At 29.0% G+C, this 16,505-nt stretch overlaps 1 pseudogene; it reads right to left on the bottom strand.

Moving 5' to 3' along the window:
- Positions 1 to 653: 653 nt before the first annotated feature.
- LOC120072009 lies at positions 654 to 6,159 on the bottom strand (annotated as a pseudogene).
- Positions 6,160 to 16,505: the final 10,346 nt, after the last annotated feature.

The following is a 16,505-nucleotide window of genomic DNA, read 5'->3' as shown; positions in this document are numbered from 1 at the left end:
TTAATTTCATAATTATTTTGGATAATTTATTCTCTAACAAATTCCAATAATAATTTTAAGCACTTTAGAGAGAAAATTTTAATAATATAAATTGAGATTGAATTCTTAATCTTAATTTAATATATGAAAAGAATAAAATAAAATTTTTACATATTAAAATTTTACTTATTTATAGTATAAGATTTTAAATAAATAACTGGAGTAACCAAAACCAACCAAACCCATGTGTTTTATGGTTGGGTTGAGTTTATTATGTAATAAAGATTATTTGGATTGAATAAATTTACAATTCAAACAATTGGGTTGGATTGAGTTGATCAAAAAGTGTTTGAACCCAACTCAACTCCATCCACGAACACCCCCAATATTTAAAATAAAATTGTAACAAACTCCCAGTTTGGCTTTGATTTAGCAAAAAACACAAATAATGCAATAAAAAGAAGAAGAGAGAGAGAGAGAAGGAAAAAAAAAAAAAAAAACTGTCCAAGGAGCTCATAGAGGATAAATACTCCGAGGCTTTTCTTTTTAACCCGTTCAAACACGATGAGTTGCACAAACTTAAGCTTCTCAACTTCAAATTTATTAAGTCCAACCCAAAAGCAAAAGCACAAGCCAAACAATTTATTCAAATTATTCCATATAAAAAAGAAAAACTAAGCAAGTTTAACAATCTTCTTGCCAATGTTCTTGCCTTGGAAGAGCCCGACGAAAGCAGAAGGAATACTCTCCACACCCACTGATATATCTTCGAGCACCTCGATGTCGCCGGAGCGAAGGTGGGTGACGGTGTTGGATATGAACTCCGGCAAAGCATTCAAATAGTCAGTGATTAAAAAGCCTTGGATTGTGATTCTTTTATACAATATGTCCACCATGATCATGGGGCCTCCTCCTCCTGTTGTTGCCTTTGTGTACTCTGAAATAGCACCGCACACTGCCACTTTTCCAAATGGGTTCATGTTTGCAATGGGCTGCGCCTACCATCTCGCTGCCCACATTGTCGAAGTAAATATCAATTCCATTGGGGAAATAACTACATTCCAATTTTTTTTTAAAAAAAAATCAATCTTTTATTTTTACGAATAATTTGCAAAACCACTTCTAAAATATGATGATAGTTGTAATTATATGTAACAATCGTATAAGTTTGAGAAATTGTGTGTATTTTGCGCAATCTTGAAATGAATGCAAGCTGTATGTGAGATTATATTTCTCACTTGGCTAAAGTTGATTTCAAGTCCTTTTGATGGTTGTAGTTGAATGCTTCATCAAATCCCAGCTTCTCTTTTAGCAATGCTACATGACATTTGTCACATTATTTGGGTAATTAATTAGTTGATCATGAGTAATGGAATAGATGGACTACAATCAACCCAACTAGCTAGTAAAATCAAGTTTTTGTTGTCTAAACTTTCAAATATTATATTCTACTTGTTAAATAATAGTATCTTTCAAGATATTCAAGAAGTTTCTTTGGTCATTTATGGTCATTAGATCGTACACTTTGTCTAAGATCAATCTTTATAGCCATTAAATCTTTCACTTTGTATTCCAAGGCCAAATTGTTATCTTTAGATTCTTCACATTGATTTAAGGACTATTTGGACTCATTGGATTTGCTTGACGACCAAAGTTATGTGGTCTATAAATAGGTGGGTATCCGTTGTTGGCTATCTATCCCAAATCAAGTGTTAGTTGTGAGATAAAATAGAAAAAGTTTCTTCATATAATTAAGTATGCTCTTCCTCTAAGAATAGTTGTGAGATAAAATAGAAAAAGTTTCTTCATATAATTAAGTATGCTTTTCCTTTAAGAATTCTTCCATCATTGTCTGTGATTTTTATCCTAATTTCTTTAAGAGTTATCGACCGTAAAATCATTGTGTTATTCTCTCTATTCTTATTCGTCATCATTATTATTCTCAATCAATTTTAGTTACGATTTTACTCTATTCGGTCACAATCCCTTTTACAATACTATTATTATATATGCTAATAAGTTGGCCTATAATTAGCATGTAGAGTTAACTAAAGTTATTTACCATTGTTAGACATAAATGGAAGTATTAGGATCGTTTTCTGAAGTTATTATTCAAGATTTGATTGGAGTAATAGTGAAAATAGAAAAATATCCTTTTTGTCTCTAGTTTTTCAATTTATAGTTAATTTTTATATGGACTATAAATTTTAAAATATTAAAGTTTTATCTTTGAGTTTTGTGTTTAATTTTCACTTGATCCGTTTCTGTCTTAGGTTTCAAAATGTTATATTTTCACCACCTTTAAAGGTTTGAGTTTTATTTTTATTTGGTATCTAAGTTCAAGACTAACACTTTTATCCTTGATTTTTCACTAAGTATTCACTTGAGTTCTTAATTAGTGTTAATTTCTATCAACTGATTTAGAAGAATTAATGAAATTGGCTTTCATTGACTAATACAAACCAGGCATTTTGACCATGCCATATGAAAGTTCAAGAAAGACGCCAAGAATAAACATGATATGCTGTCCAATTTACAATGAAAAGAAGATTGCATTAAGTGAAGTTCAGTAGAATTTAAGAAGAGTCAAATTTCATTTATGGAACAAAAACTTCAAGTATAACTTCATAACTCAAGGACGATTTCAAAATTATTGTTGGTTGGTTAACAACAAGAATTCTTGGATTTATGGAGTTTATTAAATGTATATTCAATTTGAAGACTTCTCATGGGCTCTTTAGGGTACTCTTACAAAATGGTTTATTATGGTTTAGTATGAGAGTTGTAACCTTTGAAATACATCATAGAATATGTAGGGTCTAATTTTGAGGCTATAAAAAGAAATGTAATATGTATTGTTATGGTGGGAAATTTTGAAATGTAGAATTTTGGACTTTAAACCTCAAAAGTTTAAACTTTATTTCTTATGTGTTTCTTTTGATAGAATTCATGAATATTTTAATCATTCAAGTTAAGATTGGTCTATCTTGCTTGCGGAGTACTTTGAAATTCAAGGATCGATAGGAGTTTAAAACTTTATCTAATCCTTGATTTATTAGATCATCTAAGTAATATGTTATCTAGTATATCCTAGGGTGGTTGAGATCATGTTGATTTTGGAGTTGTTGGGATTAAGTTCTTTGGGTCTAATTGTTAAACATGATTCTTAGATCCAATGTTCTAGGGTTTTGTAATGTTAACTTTCTGTCACCATTAAAAATAACTAACAAAAAATTTACATCATAAATTTGTAAGTTAACACCAAAGACAAAAGAGGAACATGTGTGAAAATTCAAGTGTGAATGTGTAAAATATTTGAAATTTTGAGATCGAATAAAATTTAAACTCAAAACTTAAAAGACAAAAGTATAACATGCATCTTGAAATTAATTAACGCTAAATAGAAACTAAACTAAAAAAAAATTAGGGACTAAAAGATTAATTAATTAGTTTGAAAGGTTAGACCTTCTCATTGGAACCAGCAGTCCCAACAACATAACAACCACGTAGCTTTGCAAATTGTCCAACTAAATTTCCAACAGCCCCAGAAGCTGAAGACACAAATACTTTATCCCCTTTCTTAACCTTTGCTACTTCAAACAGAACAACGTAAGCAGTGAGGCCAGTGAAACCTGAAACAACACAGACATAAAAACAAAACACAAATCAAAGAGAGAACAGTTCTAATTTTAATTTGGATTATTCTCTTTTTGCATCATGTTTCTTCAAAAACATTTCCAAGAGGAATTTCGTGACCTTTAATTATGGTTTCGTTTGATAATATTCTATTTTCTTAAATTTCGTTCGATCATTATCGCGTGGTAATTTTTGCTTTTTAGTTTTTAAAAAATTAAATTTAGAAACACACTATGCTAGCTTTTACTTAGGGTCTATTTGTTTCACAGATTTTGACATTGAATTTTAAATAGATATAAATTTGAAATCCAAGATATTATTATCTAGGGAACTTTAAGTCCCTCCTGACATGAGTTTTTCTAATACTTTATAGTACATCAACTAATTTCACGAGACAATGCCCACCTGATCTTACAACATTTGGGTATACCCATGACCTCTTAATCCTTTATTAAGGTCATACTTTCTATTTACTACTAGGTCAACTCACGATGATTTAATTTTGGTTTCTATATATAAAATTAGTAAATCAAACGCAAATATTTAAGTTTCAGACGTTAATTATCCTACGTATTCATTCACAAACATTTAAATTTCAGATATTTAATATTCATAACCATAAAATAATATATGTGATAAAACAATGGGCGTTATTGATTTCTTTATTTTGTTATATTAAATACTTTTAATAGTGTTCTAAAAAACCAAGCTAAAAAAAAATAGTTTTACTTTTTTGGAATCGACCTAATAATTCAAGTTTTTAATAATTAAGAAAGATAAAAGATTGTGGTAAACAGGTCAGGAAAAAACAAGCAACAATTGGTGAATTTAATTTTTAAAAACTAAAAATTAAAAACCAAAAATTTTCATTTCCAACTTTTCTTCATATTAATTTTGAGAATATTTGTGAAATCCTAAACATAAAAAATTGATTGACTTAGCAAAGAAACTTGTTTTTGAAAAACTAAAAATTAAAACAGAAAACCAATCCATTAACTAAAATGGATAACAAAACACAAAAGGTTAGGAATGGAAGTAATAATATTTATAAACTTAATTTTTAAAAACCAAATCACGGTTAAACATTTTAGGTCGAAGTTACCTAGAATTCCGAGATGATATGTCAAAGAAAATCCCAAGGGGTTCAACTTGTTTAGAGGGCTGGCGGGTCCAGGTTTTACGACACTATATAGAGCACAGTGTATAGCTCCTTCAACCAAGTCCCCCTTCTCAAACCTAGGATCATCCGAAGCCACAACTTCTGCCACTCCATGAGCGGTTATAGGCTGTTTCAAACAAAACCAAAAGCCTCATATACAACAAACATTTATTTACCGTATTAAACCTATAAAATTTAAAGACCGGTTTGATAGAGAATTTGAAAACAACAAATTTAATGAAAATATAATTATATTTCATGTCTTCAAATATATATTTTGGATAGGAAATTCAAAAATTAAATTCTAATTTAAACTGTTGTTTAAAATGTCTTTATTACTATATATATATATATAAGTCATAAAATTAGTTATAGTTCGACACACTAATATTTAATTGATGATAAATTATTGTAAATTTATTTATGAATATGATTATTTTGTAATATTATATAATTTATAATACATCATATAATGGGAAATTTTCACATATAGATAAAATGTCAAACTATTTAAAAAATAGGAAAACAAACATTGATACACTTATAGCCTTCTACCACGTCTATCAATGATAGACTTCTATCAGTTTCTATTATAACATTAATAGACTTCTATCAGTCTTAATTAGTCTCTATCAAAGAAGATTAAAATTTTACTATTTTGTATAAATATTTTTCTTTATTTTTGTATTTCTTAGAATCCCCTTATATAATACGTAGTATATATTTTAAAACAAATTAATTGAGTTCATACATGATATGTAGTGTTTCTAACTTTTTTTTTTTTATCTTCGTTTAATAATTTTGCATATTAAAATTTAAAATTCAAAATTTAGATACAATCAAAACATAAAAATTTTGTTATCATTATTTTGCATTGTTTGGATAACAGAATTCAAAAATAGTTTTTAGAAATAGAATCTAAGTTGTTTGTCAAACACATATTTGCAAAATTTAATAAATTTGAAAATATAAAACATAATCCGAACTTTCTACCAAACAAGTCCTAAATTTATTGGGTGACTTATATATATGATTACATTAATTATAATTAATATATATTTGGGAGTGATTTTGAAATTATTAAAATCACTTGTATATATCGAAGTGATTAGAACTATTTTAAAGTCACTCTCAAACATATCGTTACCTATCCAGAAATGGTAAATTGAATAGAAAATAAAATGTTATGTGAAGAATGAGGAGTCTTCATACAATTGATCTTGATATGGATCAATGGAAACAAAGAGATTCTTAAGAACAATTTCAGCTGAGGCAGGCTTAGCAAAGAGATGAACAACTTGGGAATGAAGCTCCAAATCTGACTCAACTGGAAACCCATTGATATGGTGTTTTAATGTGATGAATTTGTTCTTCACTTCTTCCATTGTTATCACATAAACTTATTTTCTTTTTGTTGTTACAAATGAAAGGGAATGACTCCAATTTAAATATTGCCACAATAAAGTTTTAATTTGAAGTTTCAAATTAATTTGTATTTAATTCTATATAATAAATAAGTATTATTTAAACTGAGTTTTTATTATCATATGTTTTTGAAGTAGGTAAAATAAATTATTTTTAATCATATAAACAGGATGTAGACACCAACATATAATTTTACTTTTTATATAATTTTGATATCTACCTTTTAAAATTTCGTGTCTAATTTCTCTTTCTCCATATAAAATTGGATCATTGTTGAGAATTTTTGTTAGCTACTCTGTCAACAGTTTTCTTTAAAATTTATGTAACATTCTAATATATTTTCTCTCCTTTAAACTTTGTTTTTCTTTGTGGTATTTTGATACCTTTTTAAGATATAATCAAAATTAGTAATAATTAGCATTCTAACAACCCTTCTAATTCAATTTTAGTTTCAAAATTTACTTAAGAAAGACAAAAAAGAGATTTAAGTAAATAAAAAACATAATAGATTAATTTATGTATGGCTATATAATCAAATAGATGAAGAACATAAATTTTGGAAAAGGAAGTTAAAAAACACATACTTGTGAAAAGTTAACCTGAAAATCATTTTAATAAATGCAACAACAATGAATCATTATATAATTACCATCACATAACTTCTATACTTCATAAAAGAAAAAAATACGTTTATCATATAATTTCTATGTAACGAAAAATTATGTACGTCAAATATCAAAAGAAAAAAAGATAGGAAAACAACATGCAAAAATACATCAATATAAATGAGACCAAGTGATTTAGTTTGCAATTTTGGATCCGCCAAATTGAAAACACAAGCTTATTATCATGTAAATAAAAAATGTATGACGAATTTGATTTGATAATCCCAAGAATGTAAATGGGACCCAATTCAAACTTTTTAAACCAACCCAAATAATGAGAGACATTTTAATTTAAAATGTGTTATCAAGATTCAAGTTTTAGGTTTATTTTAATTTAACTTTTAAAATTTTGAAATGTTTATTTTTAGTAAACTTGAATTTTAAGGGAAAAAAAATATTATTGTACTTATCCTCATTTCAAAAAATGAATAGTTTGGCCTTGATCATTTCACAAGAAAAAAAAAAGTAATATATGATCTAATATTGTACGCAACCCGACCAGCTTGTTTAAGCAATGTCGTTGGATCAAAGTAAAAGCTTTATTTAAAGGGTTAGTTGCATAAATGGAATTCAAGTGCAAAATAAGAATATGTAGTACAAGGATAAAATAATTGCATATATCGAATAAAAATGGTAAAAGACAAAAAATCAATACCCAACAACCATTTTGCACACTACTTCATGTTTTTCTCAAATTGAAAGCTATCACTGATTGGTGCTATTAATGATAGCTTTCAATTTGATAAATATACTATCAGTTGCTATCACTGATAGCTACTGATGCTGTTATCAGTGAATATCATTGATAGTTGCTATCAGTGGCTATCAGTTAGTGCCTATCAGTGATAACTTTGCATTTGAGATGTGTACTATCAGTTTGCTATCATGATAACTTTCAATTTAGGAAAAGTGCTATCAGTTGCTATCACTGATAGCTTTCAATTTGAGAAATGTGTTATTTGTTGCTATCACAAATAACTGCTATCGGTGAATATCACTAATAGCTGCTATCAGTGATAGCTTTAAATTTAAGAAATGTGCTATGAGTTGCTATCCTAAAACACCGATAAATTCCTCTATCAGCAACTCCACACTTGATCTATCGCTAAGTGTATCGCTAATAGTGGCTATTAGTGATAGCGCAACGGCTATCACTTATTATTATTATTAATATTATTATTATTATTATCATCATCATCAATAATGTCCACTATCAGTGATAAACTAAGCCCTAAGTTTAACAAAGAATGATAAATGAGAAACAAAAGTAGAAGAAACAGAAATCATCCATCAATGAAATAAAATCATTAAATAAACTCATTAAAATCTACAATTACCTCTTAAGATTGACAAATCTGCTTGTTGATCAATCAATATGAGTGGCTTATGTAGATATTTTGAGTGAAGAAACTTAAGAGACTGTAGCAAGAAGAATGGTATAATATACCAATTAGAAAAAAGCTAAACCATAGGAAAAAAAAAAAAAAAAACAAAGAAGAAAGAAGAAAGCTAAATCATAGAAAAAAAAACAAAGAAGAAAGAAGAAAGCAAAACCATAGAGAAGGAAGAAAGAAAAGAAAATAATAGAAAAAAGGAAATGAAAGAAAAGGGAGTCGAGAAAGAAAAGGAAAAAATTAAATTGAATAAGATGGGAATACTTGCAACTGAGGGTAGGATTGGAATTTTCAAAAAAAAGTTACAGGTTGACCGGTCAATATCTACCATATTTAGAAATGTTTTAAAGTTGTACTACATTTTCAAATTATTTTCAAAATTGAAAATTATATTATCTAGTATAAATTTCCTTATTTAAATTAAAAGTGGTTCATTCTCGTATATATAGGAAATTTGGGGTTGTTTTTAATTTTAATTTTATTTTTTAATCCAATCAATTAAAATGAGAGTTTTTTTAATGAGTGAGGTATGAATAATTGAAACTCCAGCTTTAAAAGAAGGAATACATATCAATTATATTCTAAAAGATGATATCTAATGCCAAGAGCTTATTTATGAATGGATCAGAGGGCACGAGCTTCTCAAATGGTCCATTTTATATTTATAATACAAAAAATGGATTGTTGCTTTATAGTTGTATGGGTCACGGAATTTGTCCCACCATCTTGGTTCTAATTTCTAGATGAACCGTTTGTACATATTTTATATTCAGATTTTATCACCATATACATATATGTATATTAAATGATTTTTTTACTACTTATTAATTTGTTTTTTTGTACATTTTAAATAGATTAGCAAAACTTAATTCCATTTTAATTTTTTTAAACACAAATACATAAAGATATATAAATATTCTTGTATTCTTGGATCTTTAGTAAATTATTTTACGAAAATTTGATTGAATGGAAAAACTTAGTTCTATTTAAAAAAAAATATATCTCGATGCAAATCTAAGTTTCATTCTTTATTTATATATTTAGTTGAGTAATTCTATAAAGAATTATAATATAGTTTTTAAATAATATTGTGTAATCTAGATATCATATATCAATGCATTTAAAGTTACATCTCTGTGAAGGCCAAACTACAAGTTTAGTCCCTAAATTTTAAAAAAATTGTGGTTAATAAATCTTTAAACTTCCCATTTTGACATTTTCTTTTGAATGTCCAACATATTTATAAATTTTCAATTTTATATCTAACCGATCTCATAAATATTAAAAAAGTTTAAGGGTAAATCATTTTGTGTCTAATTGAACCTTAAATTTGTATTTGTATAGTTATTAGATACATCATTTTTAAAACGTCATTCAAGTGTACCTATTTAAATCTAATGTCTAATGCAACATTTTAGTTTTGAACTTTTTTGAATATGTAAAAGATCTATTAATCGAGAATTTAGACTTCCAAAAAGACTATATATAGACATAAGTTGTAGTGTTGGGTGACTAGGTGTAACGGTCATGCTTGTCCAGGGCCTGTTGCCCATGGCCGCATACCCAATCCAACCCCCTTTTAGTTAGCTTGCTTTCTTTACATTTTCATTGTAAGTGACCACTCGCCCTTTTGCATATGTAAGGGTGCCAGTTGGCTTTTTGTTCAGAATGCACTATATGGGGATAAGACTAACCATCATTTCCTCATACCCGGAGTAGTACTCTATAAAGCCGTTGTTGTTGCTTATTGCTTTCTAGTCTACTACAATCTTTCTTTCTTTATACACACTCTCAAATCTTCTTACGAAAACCTTTTCTCTAAACCCGTTTTCTAAAACCATTTTCCCTAAAACGGGATTGGAGGTTGCAAGAGGCACTCGGTGTGCCATCGGCAGTCCGTATTCGAGTTGGCTGGCTTGTTCGTGAGCGGGAACAAGTGTCGCACAATCGCTAAGAGAAGCTTCCGAAAGAGCGATTGTGACACTAGGCATTATGAATGGATTTTTTTTCTTTTAACAATATATGTGATGGAGAATTGAATTTCTAGCATTGAGGTTAATAGTACGTCAAAAACTGTGTTAAATTGAGTTACTCATTTTTCCAACATTTTTTTCTTTTATATAAGGTTACTTCTCCTTCTTTTTTTTTTTTTTTTTTTTTTTTTTTTTTTTTTTTGTCTTTTCTCAACTTCCTATTCTTTCTGCACTCGATTGCTTATAATTTGTTAGATAAATCTTTTGAGTTCTCCATTCTACTCAATTTCTATATATATATAAAACAAAAATTATGTGTGAAGTTTGTTAATTAATGATCAAAAGTAACATCAAATAAATCGTAAAATAGAAAGAGCTTAAAATGTGCGCTATTTACAAGTTAAAAATAATTTTACCATCATAATTTCACTTATATCGATGTATTACTAAATAGGAAAAGTTGTAATATATACTCAAGAATAGAAAACATAAATGGTGAGAATTGAAATGATTGGGGTTGATGTCCTAAATCTCGTGGGATATGTAGTTTGTAATTGTATTGTACAAATAATTTATTTATTTAATAAAATTTGAAGTATTTTATTCGACATTTAATAGTATTAACCCACAAAACCAATAAACAAGCATCAAAGGTTATCTTATGTAATTTAAATATATATGTGGAGACATACAGGTGGATTTATTTAAGTGATAACCTGAAGGTCTATAGTAGATGGATAAAACTAGATACCTTATCTTGGTGACACTACGAATACAACCCACTTTATAGATGTTACAATTTGTAAAGTTCTACAAATGATTTGATCATGATCATTCATGTAGAGACATGTGTGCGAGGATGTTCTATACAAAAGAGTTTGTATAAGACCGGACCACAAAATGAATAGTTTCATTATATAACACCGTTAATAGTAGACACTTACATTTCACCAAGATTTATAGGTGACATGATCTGAATCCTGAGTGAGTTGTGAACTCTGCCTATGAAGGCGGTCCTTTGATTGCATGGGTGAGAGTGGTTAGTTCGCCAACTTAATATGCCTACGATTTTGGGGACTCGTCTGATTGGAGAGTTTGGAATACAACTATACAAAACGAAATTAACTCATTTTCTAACATCAAGGTAAGGAGATAAACTGCTCCATTAAGAGCTGAATCCGAGGGTTGAACAATGGGTTTGGTCATAGTTGGACTATGACTTATTGCTCATTAGAGGGATTAGTGGTACGAGGGCAAAACGATAATTTTGGCCCAACTATATTTCCAGCAATTTGTGAAGGGTCATCGCACTGTTGATTCGTTATATTCAATGGACACAGAAATATATCTATAGTGCGAAGAGTGCAGCTATCGGTCTTTAGTGCAGTGATCGATAGTTAATGGAACTTGGGTAATTTAATTAAAGGAGTTTAATTAATTATCCAAATACCATTGGAGCTTCAATCTACAGGTCCATAAAGTCTCATTTGTAGCTCAACAGGGATTATTGAGAATTAATTTTGGATTAATTTGAATTGTTTAAATTAATTGAGGGATTAATTATATGTGATATAATAAATATAATTATATTTCATAAATTATAATATAAAGTTTATTTGAGATGATATAAATATTTGAATATGATTCAAATATTAATTATATGAATTGGGTTCATATATTTAATATAAATTTGATTTATATTAAATTTCATATATTATTGAGAAAATTCAAACTATAGGTTCTTTATATTTGATATAATGTAAACTATAGGTTATATGTTATATAGTTATAATATATATAACATATAATATAATATATATGTTATATATTAAGGCGGTTAATGTATATTTATATATTAAATAAACCAAAATTAGATTTAATTTATTTTTAATTTTAAATTATTTAAAATTTAAATGGAGGGAGTTATTACTAGTTTCCATTTTATTTTTCTCTCAATGAAGATCGTGAGTGGGAGTTGGTTTTTTTGGAACATTCTTATTCTTCTCCTAAAGTACAGAAGGTCCTAGTATTCTCACGAAAGTTGACCTCTCTCTCAAAATGTTTTTCCCTCTCCCAAAATCAATAGAGCCCACGAAACTCTTGTAATTCTCATACCCTAAGAAGAATACATAGGATTATCTTGAGGTGGTATCCAACAATTTGTTTCGATTTTGCTATTTAACTTTGGGAGTTTATGATCCAAGGAGATTTGAAGTGTTCGTGACCATTGAAGAAGGAACTCGTGAAGATTTCATTTTCTTCAAAGGTTAGTAATGCAATCCCCAAATTCCTTTCTCTGAATTTTTTATTCTAAGCATGCTATAATTTGTTTAGAATGCATAATTAGGTTTATGAATTTTAATTCACTGTGTAAATTTAAAATTGGGAAACGATCTCACTTCCGTCTGTGGTTTTTACAAACCTTTAGAAATAATAAGTATAGTTGAGATGTCTACGTTGACAAAAATACCAAAGTCTCGATTTTAAGAAAAATTCAATGAAAATACTGAGAAAATATCTAGATATTTTTTTTAAAAATTGTTAACAACAAAGAAATCAAAAAAATATTCAAATTAGTAAATTAACATTTATGAATTTTTTAAACAAGTGTATTTATTATTTATATTTTATTCACATTAGTGATATTTTGTTACTTATTTTTTTCTTATAGTTTATGGATTTTATTTACTCTATAGTGAAAATCTCAAGTCATTCCTCATATAAAATGTTAAACTCATGAAAATATGGTATCGGTGCAAATATCGACATGCTAATAAAAATTTAAAAATTTAATATTATGAGTACAACAAAAATTCTTGTTTTTCTAATTCAACAACATATAAGAGAGTGGTGGAAGAACTTAAAACACCTTACTTCTTAATTAATTTTCTTTTTTTTTTAAAGTACAACAATTGTGGGGATGGAAATTGAGCCTTCAACATCTAAAAAAGAAGAATGTTATGTCAATTACCATTAAGCTAAGCTCGTTTTGACTCTTGTCTTTTAATTAGTTGAGTGCATATAATATCTTACCTAGTTTAAATTATATATGGTCGGATTTGTGCACATTAGTGGGCTTCTTACTAATTCATTGTCCTGTGTCGATCGTTAGTTCTCCAACGAACGTTTGGCAAAAAGAGGCCCAATTCGGAGAAGAATTGGAGGAGATCGCCACTGTACAGTAGACGACTGTACAACAGCATTGCAACGTTGTGCCCTTGCGTTGCAATGCTACGAAGAGTTTATAATATATAGTTTGGATGTATGGATATATATATGTTATTAATATTTTCATTACTTTAGTATATAACTGTTATGTATGATTAAGTAATGAAAATAAAAATTGAGAATGCATGAAGCATGACACTACTTTAGGTAATTTTATAAATGTTATAATTTTACTAAGTACGTCATTATATGCAATGTATTGTTTTAATTTATTTCATTTGATTTTATAATTTTTATAATTAAATGAAATTAGACATTAAAATCAATAATAAATAATTGCATACAAACTTAGGTTAAAACCATTTTTTAAACAATTTTAAATATGATTCATATAGGCCTAAGTTCACAATATTTCTAATATGATTAGAAATTATTTTAATCTTTTTAATCAGTCTAATAGGATTAAATGTGTTTTAATAAAAGTTAAAATTGTAACAACTGTATCTATAAGGAACTTTTGTCTAAAGCTAGTTCTGTTTAGGTTGAGATATTTAAGCTAACGAAAATAGAACACCCTTACTTGGAACTAGCCTAGAAGGTGAACTAGGTAGATTTTTTACAAGCATGCAATGGTTGATTAAAGTTTATTAAAATGTGTAATGAATATTAATAAAAATTGTTTAATTATCCAAAGTAAGTGTTACTATTGGGCAAAATTAAAAAATCACTTAGCAAAAATAAGTAGCCATATTTTTCTTAAGTTAAATTAACCTTAGGTAAAATACTAAGCGGTAGGAAAATGGGGTATATGATACTTCATTGTTCTTTTCACATTTCTCCTTCATAGTTCACACCGTGATACCTATACTCGGCCTCGAGGCACCTTTGCTTGTGTTCCCCTACAGGTGGTGTTTGTATAAGTCAAAACCAAGGTGAATGGAGAGAGTGTTTATAGTAAGTGGGAGCGGGACGTGTGTCAACCCATCCCATGGTCTCTCTCATTAGTTTGTAGTAAATTTTCATGTACGGCCTCAAGGTACCTTTTCTTGTATCCCCTTACGGATGGCATTTTCATGACTCTTTACTCAAACTCTAGAAATGGATAGGTTTGCTTTAGTTTTTTTCCCAATTGGTTTTTTCCTACGACTGGCTCATTGGGGTGGAACTCTAGAATCTAAAATGAAGAGATACACTTACAAGAAAATATAAAGCTAGTTAACAATTCCTGGACCGAACAATGGTGACTAATATTTACAGCAACAAAGATTTGTTTTGTATATTGGTTGAGATTGTCTCATTTTAGTGAAAGGGTACCTAATCACCCTATGGTGGCTTTTACCCTGCCTCACTGAAACATCATTGTAAAATAGATGTCACATAGGGTGCATTAAATTATTTTTCTAAATTTGATTGGTTTTTCAAAATTGGTAATGCATAGATTACTAATATAAATAAATTGTATGTTTTAGCAATTTTATCAATATGACTTCTGCGACTCTAAATATGCTCTCCACTGATAAATTAACTGGCGATAATTACATCACATGAAAAAACACAATCAATATAATTCTGATAATCAATGACTTATAATTTGTCTTGGTGGAGATAGTTATATCTCCAAATGTCACACGAAACGTTCTGAAGGCATACGAGCGCTAGGTACAAGCTTTTCTGAAGTCTTAGCCAAGAAGCATGAGTCCATGCTCACCGCCCTTGAGATCATGGTGTCCCTGTAAGGAATGTTCAGACAACTATCCGTTTAGCTCAGACATGACACTTTTAAATTCATCTTCAGTGTCCATATGCAAGAACAGGTCTCTGTTAGAGAACATGTTATGAACATGATGGTCCATCTTAATATGGCTAGATGAATGAGTCTGTCATTGATGAGGCCAGTCAGGTTAGCTTCATCCTGGAAACTTTACCTTAAAGTTCCCTACAGTTCCGTAGCAATGCTATTATGAACAGGTTTGACTACAATCTGACCACCTTGCTCAATGAGCTATAGACTTTCCAATCCTTGATGAAAGTAAAAGAACAGAAGGGTGAGGCAAATGTTGCCTCGTCCTCCAAAAAGTTTTACAGAGGTTCAACCTCTAGAACTAAGTTTCTGCCTTCCTCTTCCGATACCAAAAAGTGGAAGAACAAGAAAGGTGGAAAGGGGAAGGCTAACCCACTAACTGCTACCCAAAAGGGTAAGAAGGCCAAGACTGCAAAGGAAATATGTTTTCATTGCAACGATAAGGGCACATTGGAGAAGAAATTCTCCTAAATACTATGTGGAAAAGAAAAAGGCCAAGCAAGGTAAATAGATTTACTTGTATTGGAGACTTTTTAGTGGAGAATGATAATTCAACCTAGGTAATAGATTCAGGCACCACTAACCATGTTTGTTCTTCATTTTAGGGAATTGATTCCTGGCGGCAACTAACACTTGGTGAGATGAAAATGCATATAGAAACTGGGCACGTTTGCTTTGCGAGGGTAGTGGAAGGACTCCGGCTTACTTTACAGAAAAATTTTATTTTGTTGGAAAATGTATATGTAGTTCTTGACTTGAAAAGGAACTTAATTTCTGTAAATTGTTTAATTGAACAACTCTACTCTATACATTTTTCTTTGAAGAAAGCATTTATTTCTAAGAATGATATAGCACATTGATTTGTTAAGTTGGAAGATAATCTTTATGTGCTAAGACTGTTAGCAACTAAAGCTCTCCTAAATATTGAACTATTTAAAACTGCAGTAACTCAGAATAAAAGATAGAAAATTTTTCTTAAAGAAAATGCTCATCTTTGACACTTAAGATTAGGACACATAAATCACAATAGGATTAAGAGACTGGTTAAGAATGGGTTTCTAAGTGAGTTTGAAGAAAATTATTTACATGTATGTGATGTTGGGATTGGTGTCCTAATTCTCCCGGAGTCTCGTAGTTTGTAAACTATATACATTGTTATGAATAAAATAAGAGTTATTTTATTTGACATTTACTCATATCCAATAATTAAAACTCAATGGTTTTTGTATATAAACTTAAGCATATATATGAGATATACAAGTGGATCATGCCTTAAGTGATAACCTAAAAAGGTCTGTAGTATAA

The sequence above is a fragment of the Benincasa hispida genome, chromosome 2 (genome assembly GCF_009727055.1).
Source record: "Benincasa hispida cultivar B227 chromosome 2, ASM972705v1, whole genome shotgun sequence".
Lineage (NCBI taxonomy): Eukaryota > Viridiplantae > Streptophyta > Magnoliopsida > Cucurbitales > Cucurbitaceae > Benincasa > Benincasa hispida.
Note: the sequence above shows the minus strand (reverse complement) of the source record. Positions and strands in the feature narration are given on the sequence as shown.